Here is a 10,631-nt window from a genome sequence, read left to right as displayed (position 1 = left end):
GAGGCACCCCCCCTCCCCTCCCCCCCCCCGAGTGCACAAATTTTTGTGCACCGGGCCTCTAGTAGATATATAATGACATGTACAATATCTATCATTATGGTATTATGCAGAGTAATTTCAATGCCCTAAAAATCCTCTGTAATCATGCCATCATAGCTTTTTATATACCTCTGTTACTGACACTGTGCTGTACTGTAAATAGTTCATTAAATGTTCATGTTAAAAAAATTCAGAGTATATAAAGACAATTTAAACTTTAAAAAATTACTTCTTTCCATCCCTCAATCTCATTCCCCAGTGTATCTGTTGTCTGCAACTTATTAACTACATGGTTTAGAGTAAGTTGATTATTGTCTCTAAACCTCATTTCCTCCCCCCCCCACACCTTTTTAACATGGGATAATATCTCATAAAACTGCTGTGAGAATTGAAAAATAAGCACTTCACTCCTCATGGTCATCCGATTTTTACCAATTTACTTCTTTACAACTTGGTTTTCAGATACACTCTATTATTCTGGAAATTTGTGTACATGAAAGCACAGAGCTAAAGAATCTTCCTTTTTGTTCCTTTCCTTGAGTGCTATTCCAGGCTTCATGTGACACGTTAGAATTAGAATTATTCAGTCACGTTCTCTACCCTGAAGGAACTTACTCATATATTACTTATTGCCGGGCACTTTCAAAACAGAGTGACAATTATTTTATAACAAAGTGAATATATGGAGACATATTTCCAAAATTCAAGAAAAATTGTGAGTGATTTTTAAATATCTGAAGTCCTCTCTTTGCTCTATTTTGATCTTCATAACTCACACTGAGGATCCTACTGTACCTTATTTTTGCTCTGTAAGTCTTGCAATAGCCTTGGGCAAAAGGCAATAACATTCTGATCTGGGATTTAACTCCAGAGAAAAGATCCTTTCAGTAATTTCTTTTGCAAACACAACCAACAGTAAACTCTAAGTTATTTAAGATGTAGAGACTTTGAGGATTATTTAGGGACTTTGCTACGTCTGACTTAACTCCCTCATGCTGCTTCCCTTTGGCCATTTCACGATGCGTTATAAGCTATTCGAAACAGGAAAAGGGTAAAATTCAGATTACTTAGCTACTGGCAAGCAGTCTTGGAAAATTGTTTGATAGGCCCGAAGATTCTATGTGATGGGTTGAATGGGATACATTTTTCTACCACCCAAATTAATAAAAAATTTATTATGTGCTATTCTTGTGTACATCAAACTGTTTCATAAATTATACCCCTTAACACAGAGAGAGCAACCCTTGTTTGGAAAAATAAAATTACATACAAAAATTCTGAATGTATGTTCTGATCACAGGAAATAATGCTCTGGACTAATAGAAACATGGTGCTTCACTGAATTGTTACTATTGACTAGTATAGGGTAAGATGATGTGTTTCAATTATAATGGTCCATATTAATTAATCCTATGGCAAGTAATGGTTTGTCTTCTTATCTAGCAATAAAAGATACTTAGAAAGCTTGTCAACTTTGGTCCTGGGTTTTCAAGTGATTAATGGTACAATTTATTTAATCATGAATTATATTTTTCCTATTGCTTATTTACTGATACAGCATACAAATGTTTACAAATAAAATATTTATTTAAAATACATGTAATATTAATGGACTATAGTAAAAAATGTCATAATTTGTAAACTCAATGCATTGTTAAGGATTTTTAAAAATGGTATATTATCATTTCAAGTTTATTAATATTTATAGATTGGCGATCTCTAGACTGAGGACCATGTACTGAGTATTATTAAATTGGCATCATACATTGAGTTTCCTGTGAAGTAGGTTATGAGATTGAGGTTAGCATACAGTACCATGATAAGGGAGTGCTCAGGAATCAAAACTTTTGGGAAGGAAAGGAAAGAAGCAGAACTGGGAGGAGGGATGTAGTTTCCATGAAGGCATCATGCGTCTCCTGGGGGCCTCTGGAGCTGGATGGCCTTTCAGTTTGTCCCTCATTCAGGCAACGGGCCGGCCTTTATGCCCCTGCACTGATCATGGGGTCAAGGCTGATCCAGGAAGTCTTTCTTCAGCTTAGGCAATAGCTGGGAAAATAAGTCCTTCGTCTGGGCAACACATCACATGGCTTCCTACACTAAGAATAGGTTAGAACCCGAGTGCTTGATACAGTTACGTAAGAAGACTCTCCCTGCCCTGGTCTAATCCACCCATCTCTCTAGGACTACAATTTGAGCCAATTGACGCTGTTGCCCTCTTCCAATTCATACTTTGTATGACCAACAAAGCAAGCTTTTTAAAAATGTAAATCAGTAGGGGGGTGAGGGCATGTGCAGGGGGTGGGTATGGGCCTGGGAGAGGTCAATGGGGAAAAGGAAGACACATGTAATATTCTTTAAACAATAAAGAATTTTTTTAAAAAAAGTAAATCAGCTACTGTCACTGCTCTGCCTAAATTATTCCAATGTCTTCCAGCTGAAGGCAGGATAAAATCCAAAGTAATTAACTGTGGCTTCTAGGCTTGGGATCTAACTCTTATCTATTTCTGCAACATTATCTTGTGCCACTTTAACCCTCCTCACACATTATGTTTGTTAAGAACTGGCCCTTTGATCTCAAACATGCCAAGTTGTCCTTTAGTTGAGGGCATTTGTACTCCGTTTCCTCAGGCAGGCAGGCAGGCCTCCTCATTTTTCATGTGATTGTTGCCTTATTCTTTAGATCAAGTCCCCATCGGGACGAGACCTTTGCTGAATACCTTGTTTACTGTAGACCTCAAATAGTTTTTCTCTGTCACGTCATTATAGTTTTCTTCCTGATCCTCCTTACAAGCTGTAATTATCTTGTTTATGCCTCTATTTTCTGTCTTCCTCTGCTGGAATGAGACTCCTTGAGTTACTTTCCCACTCGATACCTCTTTGTGATATGCCCTTGATACATTTTATTACTTGCTACTGAATGAAGGTTCACCTGTTTTGACTTATTTTTCTAATTACTGATTTTTTTAGGTATAATTCACATACCATTGAGTTAACATCTTAAAGTGTACAATTCAGTATTATTTTACTGTTTTCACATGCTATCAAATCATAGAACATTTTCATCATCTCAGAAAAAAAAACCAAAAATACCTTATACAATCTGAAGGCTCTTATGTCCCCTCTGCCCAGCTCTTGGAAACCACCTTTCTACTTTTTGTTTCTATGACTTTCCCTACTCTGTACATCTCATATACAGCATCATACACTATGTAACTTTTATATCTAGTTTTTTGTTGTTGTTTTTTTACTTAGTATAATGTTTTCAAAGTTCATCCATGTTATAGCATGCATCAGTATGTCTTTACTTTTTAGGGCTATCATGCCACTGTATAGATAAGCCACATTTGTATATCCATTTAGTAATTCATGGACCTTTGCATTATTTCCACTTTTGAGCTATTTAAATAATGCTGCAGTGAGCACTCATGTTTTTATTTGGACATATGTTTTCAATTCTCTGACTTAACACCTTGTATTCATACAGTAACACCATGTGTAAATTTCCAGGAACTGACAAACTGTTTTCCAAAGGGGACACACCATTTTACAATCCCACCAGAAATGTAGGAGGATTTCACTAGTATAGTCTGTCTTTTTAATTTTAGCCACCTTAGCACGTATGAAGTAGTATTTCATTGTGTTTAAATTTTGTATTTCCCTAATGACCAATGATGTTGGCATCTCTTACTGTGCTAACTGACCATTTCTTCTCAGAAGAAATATCTTCTCAAAACTCTTGCTCATTTAAAAAAAATGTGTTATATGTATTTTTATTGTTGAGTTGTAAGAATTCTTTATATGTTCTGGGTACTAGTCTCATCAGATATAATTTGCAATTATTTTCTCCATTTCTGTGGGTTATCTTTTTAGTTGCTTTATGATGTCTCTTGAAGCACAAAATTTAAAATTTTTACTAAATCCAGTGTATTTATTTCTTATGTCATGTGTTTTTTATGCCAAATCTAATAAATCATTGCATAATTGGAGGCCACAAAAGATTACTCCTATGTGTTCTTCTAAGAATTTTATAGTTTTAGCTCCTACATTTAGATATATGATTCAATTTGATTTAATTTTTACCTATCTTGTGAGAGAGGGAAAGAATATTCCAGATATGATACCTAAAGTACTGTTTCTCCAGATGGTGTTTAGTTGAACATTTTCAGTTATCTGTGTAACTTGTTTTATTTTATACTTTCATGCATAAAAATGGGATCTACCTGGGAAAGGAGATGGAACAAATAAAAATAATGTAATTTTAGCAAAATTAACCAAAGAGTATCATGCACTGAATAAATTAATTTTAAAAGACTAACCTTTGTTTTTCTGGCAGAATTGTAAAATGCTTATGTGATATTTCAGTTGCACATATTGGATGGCGTCAGCCATTAAAGTTGACCAACTTCCTCTTTTCCTTGGCCTATATACAGATGATTATATTGCAATGCGGTGTAATTTTACTAAAGTGCACAAGAGAGGGCAACACAGGCAGGAGAGTTATTTTATGTTATTATATTATACTTTAGTTTATAACTAAAGGATTTCAAGTTAAGTCAAGTTAACATGAGCTAAATGTTTATTATAGTGAGGCTTTGTGCTGTAAATGGAGATGAAAGGAACAATAACATTATTCTTTTCTCTAGAATGCTTATAATCATCACAGGTTAGGCCACTTTTGATGCATTAGGGGGCATTGAATATGAAAAACGACAATATAATAATATTTAGGATTTCAAGCACTTTTTTCCTGGGTGGAGCAGCAATAAAGTTGGATCTCGAAAGGCAGGCAGGATTTTATACATGAATATTAGTTATTGGATGGGGATGGGTACAATGTGTAGAGTGGAAAATGTGAACAAAACAGCATTTTTGAATCACTTGTGGGAGAAATATCAAGTGGTATGTTGGTTCTGGAGAATAAGATACTTGAAGAAGAGTGGAAAAAGAGGTAATCATAATGTGGAAGACCTTACATGTGAGTGAATATAAAATCAGTAGGCTTTTCTGCTCACCTAATTAGGTATCATGATTCATGCAGAAAAAAATGGATAAGACATAGTTCTTGGCCCTTCCAAGAGTTGAGACTGAAATAACATATTATAATACAAGTTTCTCCATGAAAGTTCTCTGAAATAAGTATAAACAAAATGCTCTAGGAGTCAGAATGATGAACTATTAGGAAAGGTGGTAACATGTGAACTGGGTTCTGACAGATGAATAAAGTGTGAACCACTATAAAGGCTGGCAAAATCACTAGATGCAGCCCTAACCGGTTTGGCTCAGTGGATAGAGCGTCGGGCCTGCGGACTGAAAGGGCCCAGGTTCGATTCTGGTCAAGGGCATGTACCTTGGTTGTGGGCACATCCCCAGTAGGGGGTATGCAGGAGGCAGGTGATCGATGTTTCTCTCTCATTGATGTTTCTATCTCTCTATCACTCTCCCTTTCTCTCTGTAAAAAAAGTCAATAAAATATATTTTAAAAAATCACTAGATGCATGTTGAGCAGATGCTGAAATATGAAGGGTGTGATGTGTCTGGGCTGTAAGATTTGTGGCAGGGAGAGGGGATAGAGGTGAGGCTGGAATCACTGGTTGGAGTCTGAGGACTAGTCAGTATGGAATTGAGGAACTAAATGGAGTTTGGAGCCAGACATCTACATTCAAATTCCATCTCTGCCATTTATTACTTTTTATTCTCTGGTAAATTTCTTAACTTCTAATTTGTATAATGGGAATAATAGTATCAATTTAGCAGTATTGTTGTGGCTGAAAATTAATACATAAACACATGGCATAAAATCCTCCCAGTAACAAATGTGAGTCAGTAATACTATATTCATAAGATTGCTATAAGAACTAAATGGAGTAAAAGAAAGCAAGTTTGACACTGTTTGACACAAAGCCCTCATGCTCAAATAATGCTATTTTTTTTAAAAAGCTTTAAAAACTGTTCAATGCAGTGATACACCATGGCTTTTATAAAATATAATTTTCATAATTTAGGAATATTTTTATCAACATCTGTGTGAAGATTAGTCTTCAAATGTTTTAACTTGTGTTGATTCTAGGTCCCTCTCCAAGTAAGGCCTCTTCTCAGTTTAGGTCCTGATGACCTGATAGTGGGTTTTATTACAATCTGTATGATTTGCTTGCACACCTTTACTACATATATCACAATTAATTCTTATTTTATCTCTTTTTCTCTATCCCCAGTGTTTCAGAAAGTGCTAGGCTCATAAGAACTGGTTGAAATGATTTTAAGCCTAGAAAGAATTAACATGAATATTTAATCTTAGTGTATTATAAAAGTGCTCCTATTTCTACCTTCATGTTTAAAAGTCTACTGTAATTGTGTTACAGTACCCTCTACTCTCCAAAAGTGGCATGACATCTCATAACATCTCACAACAATAATAGAAATATATTCAATATTCACTTTAATTGAAATAGCCTTAAGGTTAATGGACTCATGTCATTTGTTGAATGTCTATCATATTGAATGCCTATTTTTTAAAGAAAACACATATATTTTTATTGATTTCAGAGAGGAAGGGAGAGGGAGATAGAAACAGAAACATCAAAGGTGAGAGAGAATCGTTGATTGGCAGCCTCCTGCATGCCCCATACATGGGGATTGAGCCCCTAAAATTAAATTTATTAGAGTTATATCCTATATAATGAAAGGATAATATGCAAATTGACCCTAACAATGAAATGACCTGGAATGACCAGTCTCTATGATGCACACTGACTACCAGGGGGCATATGCTTAGCAGGAGCTGCCCCCTGGTGCTCAGTGGGCTTCCACAGGGGGAGTTCTACTCAGCCACAAGCTGGGCTGATGGCTGCAAGCGCAACGGCGGTGGCGGGAGCCTCTCCTGCCGCCTTGGCAGGGCTAAGGATGTCTGACTGCTGCTTAGGCCCGCTCCCTATGGGACATGCCCCAAAGGCTCCCGGGAGTGGGCCTAAGCTGGCAGGTGGACATCCCCTGAGGGCTCCTGGGATGCCAGAGGGATGTCTGACTGCCAGCTTAGACCTGATCCCCTGGGGAGTGGGCCTAAACTGGCAGGTGGACATCTCCCGAGGGGTCCAGGACTGCAAGAGGGCACAGGCCTAGCTGAGTGCATGAATTTTCATGCACTGGGCCTCTAGTTGGTTAATAAAATAATATGGGTTTCAAGTGTACAATTCTATGATACATCATCTGTGCATTTTGTGCCCACCACCTAAAGTCAAGTCTTTTTCTTGTCACCATATATTTGACCCCATTTACCCTTTACTACATTCTCACCCCCTTTCTCTCTGGTAATCACCATTCTGTTGCCTCTGTCTATGCTTTTTTTGTTAGTTTGTTTTGATTTTTTCATTTGTTACTTTCAGTTTTATATCTCACATGAGTGAAATCACATGATTCTTGACTTTTTCTGTCTGACTTATTTCACTTAGCATGATATTCTCAAGATCCATCCTTGTCACAAATGGTATTATTTCATATTTTCTTATGGCTGAGTACTATTCTATTGTATATAGGTACCACATCTTCTTTATCCAATCATTTATCAAAGGACACTTCAGTTGTTTCCATGACTTGGCCACTATGAATAATGCTGCAATGAACATAGAGCTGAATATATCTTTCTGAATAAATGTTTGGGTAGATGTGGAGAAGATGGTTTACTGGATCATATGGTAACTCTGTTCTTAATTTGTTGAGAAACTTTCTTACTGTTTTCCATGGTAGCTGTACCAGTTTTCTTTCCCATCAGCAGTGAATGAGGGTTTCTTTACAGCACTTATTACTTGTCTTGTTGAGAATAGCCATTCTAACAGATATGAGGTGTGATATGATTATAGTTTTGATTTGAATTTTCTTAATAGCTAGTGAAGTTGAGCATCTTTTCATATACCTATTTGCCATTTGTATGTCTTCTTGGGAGAAGTGTCCAGGTCCTCTGCCTCTTTCTTTCTTTCTTTCTTTCTTTCTTTCTTTCTTTCTTTCTTTCTTCTTTCTTTCAAATGATGAAAACTGTTTTTACCTTATTCATCTTGATGCTCTGTTGTCAGGTACATACACATTATTAGTTATGTCTTTTTGAAGACTCCATCCATAATTATTATGCAACTATAGGCCCAGTGCATGAAATGCATGCACTGGGGGGGGGGGGGATGTCCCTCAGCTGCCCCTCTCCAATCTGGGACCACTTGGGGGATACCTGTGGGATCGGGCCTAAACCGGCAGTCAGATATCCCTCTCACAATCCGGGACTGCTGCATCCCAACCACTGCCTGCTTGCCTGATTGCCCCTAACCGTTTCTGCCTGCCTGCCTGTTCACCCCTAACCACTCCCCTGCCAGCCTGATCAACGCCTAACTGCTCCCCTGCCGACCCGATCGCCCCCAACTGCTCTCCCCTGCTGACCTGGTCGCCCCTAACTGCCCTCCCCTGCCAGCCTGGTCCCCCCCAACTGCCCTCCCCTGCTGGCCATCTTGTGGCAGCTATCTTGTGTCCACATAGGGGCGGCCATCTTGTGCGAGGGTATGATGGTCAATTTGCATATTACTGCTTTATTATATAGGATGTCCCTATTTATCTCTGATAATATTCCTGGCTGTGGAGTCTGTTTTATCTGAAATTAATATAGTTACTCTAGCTTTTTTAAAAAATCCTGATCTGAGGATATGTTTGTTTTTTTAAAATTCATTATTGTTTAAAGTATAACATATGTCTCCTTTTCCCCCCATTGACCTCTCCCTGGTCATTCTCACCACCCAAGCACATGCCCTCATCCCCCTACTGTCTGTGTCCATGGGTTATGTTTATATGCATGCATACAAGTCCTTTGATTGATCTCTCACCTCCCCTCCCTCGCCTTCCCTCTGAGTTTGGATGGTCTGTTTGATACTTCTATGTCTCTGGATCCACTTTGGCTCATCAATTTATTTTGTTCATTATATTCTACAAATGAGTGAGATCATGTGATATTTATCTTTCTCCAACCGGCTTATTTCACTTAGCATAATGCTCTCCAGGTCCATCCATGCTGTTGCAAATGGTAAGAGTTCCTTCGTTTTTACAGCCATGTAATATTCCATTATATAAATGTACTACAGCTTTTTTATCCACTTAGGCTGTTTCCATATCTTAGCTATTGTAAATTGTGCTGCAATGAACATAGGGGTTCATATATCCTTTCTGGTTGGTGTTTCTGGTTTCTTGGTATATATTCCTAGAAATGGAATTACTGGGTCAAATGGGAGTTCACTTTTAATTTTTGAGGAAACTCCCTACTGTTTTCCACCGTGGCTGCACCAGTCTGCATTCCCACTAGCAATGCACGAGGGTTCCTTTTCTTTTCCACATCATTGCCAGCGCTTGTCGTTTGTTGATTTGTTGATGATAGCCATTCTGACAGGAGTGGGATGGTACCTTATTGTTGTTTTGATTTGTATCTCTCAGATGATTAGTGACTTTGAGCATGTTTTCGTATGTCTGTCCATTTCCTAATGGGATTGGTTTTTTGTTGTTGTTGAGTTGCATGAGTTATTTGTATGTTTTGGATATTAACCCCTTCTCAGAGCTGTTGTTTGCAAGTATCTTCTACCATTTGATTGGTTGCCTTTTTGTTTTATTGATGGTTTCTTTTAGTGTGTGAACAATTTTTAATTTGATATAGTCCCATTCATTTTTTATTTTACTTCCCTTGATCAGATGTCTTCACTAGCAAATTCTACTAAACATTAAAAAAAGATAAAATTAATGCCTATTCTTCTCAAACTCTTCCAAAAAATGAAGAATAGATAATACTTCCTAACATTTTATGAGGCTGACATAACCCTGATACCAAACCTGGCAAGGATAACACAGAAAAGAAAACTGTAAGCCAATGTCTCTGATGAATACAGATGCAAAAATCCTAAACAAAATACTAGCAGTACCTAGCCAACATGGCTCAGCTGTTGAGTATCCATCTATGAATCAGGAGGTCACAGTTTGATTCCTGCTCAGGGCATATGCCTGGGTTGCAGTGTTGGGGGAATGTGTGCATGAGGCATCCAGTTGATGATTCTTTTCATCAGTGATGTTTCTATCTCTCTCTCCATCTTCCTTCCTCTGAAATTAATAAAAATATATTAAAAAGCAAACAAAATATTAGCAGGTTGAATACAACAATACATTAAAAATAATACATCACTATAAAGTAGGGTTCATTCTAGGTGCACAAGGATGGTTCAACATTCACTGATCAAGCAATGTAATATACCACATTAACGAAAGAAAGAATAAAATCATATGATCATATCAATAGATGCAGAAAATGCATTTGACAAGAAATGACATCCATTTGAGATTAGAACACTCAATAAATGGATATAGAAGGTAAGTACCCCAACATTAGAAAGAACCATATATGACAAAACCTCATCTAACCACTCTTATTCAACACATTATTGGAAATTTTAGCCCTGCTCTGTGCGTGACAGGGGGGAGCTCCTCAACCCCCTGATCGGCCCTGCTCTGTGTGTGACAGGGTACGGAGCCCCAACCCCCCTGATGGGCCCTGCTCTGTGCATGACAGGGGGCAGCGCCCCAAC

At 37.7% G+C, this 10,631-nt stretch overlaps 1 protein-coding gene and 1 pseudogene across 1 annotated transcript in view; one reads left to right on the top strand and one right to left on the bottom strand.

The window, feature by feature from the left end:
- The window catches only part of FOXP2 (forkhead box P2), a 572,606-nt gene that overhangs the window by 40,632 nt on the left and 521,343 nt on the right, over positions 1–10,631 (top strand). The gene's annotated exons all lie outside the window — the stretch shown is intronic.
- Positions 1–10,631, bottom strand: part of LOC102244699 — a 55,895-nt pseudogene that overhangs the window by 16,800 nt on the left and 28,464 nt on the right.

The sequence above is a fragment of the Myotis brandtii genome, unplaced genomic scaffold, assembly GCF_000412655.1.
Source record: "Myotis brandtii unplaced genomic scaffold, ASM41265v1 scaffold162, whole genome shotgun sequence".
In the NCBI taxonomy this organism is placed as follows: domain Eukaryota; kingdom Metazoa; phylum Chordata; class Mammalia; order Chiroptera; family Vespertilionidae; genus Myotis; species Myotis brandtii.
This window is presented reverse-complemented; position numbering and strand designations above follow the sequence as displayed.